Source organism: Sipha flava, unplaced genomic scaffold (genome assembly GCF_003268045.1).
Source record: "Sipha flava isolate LNK unplaced genomic scaffold, YSA_version1 48_pilon_pilon, whole genome shotgun sequence".
Classification (NCBI taxonomy): Eukaryota; Metazoa; Arthropoda; class Insecta; order Hemiptera; family Aphididae; genus Sipha; species Sipha flava.
In genome coordinates, this window is record NW_020273306.1 from 2,311,695 (window position 1) to 2,312,138 (window position 444).

The window sequence follows — 444 nt, forward strand, 5'->3', positions numbered from 1 at the left end:
GCGGTGTTTTTTTTTTTTTTTGATATCTTACATGATTTCCCAACCAGGAAACGTACACGTTTGAAAATAATATACGAGACGCGTGTCGTTTGATTTTGAGCAGATCGCTGTTAACGAAAACGCGGGGTTCGAGCGGGGTGTGTGTGTGGCGGGTCCTCCATAGCGGAAAACTCGAAACGATATAATCGAATACGTACTCGGGTCAGCGAAAGTGTTCGGTGTGCGCAACCCGTACCGAATTGAACGACACATGACTAGACGGCGGTGCGTGCGTTCCACTCGTTTAACTGCAAGTAAACCTGTGCACAAGTACTACAGTAATAACAATAATCGTAAATACGCATAATGTAATGCAAACAGTATAAAAACGCACGGTGATTGCTTGTATCGATAAACGGTACGAGCGGTGGGAGGGTAAATTTTTACTTTTATTCGGTTTCGGTT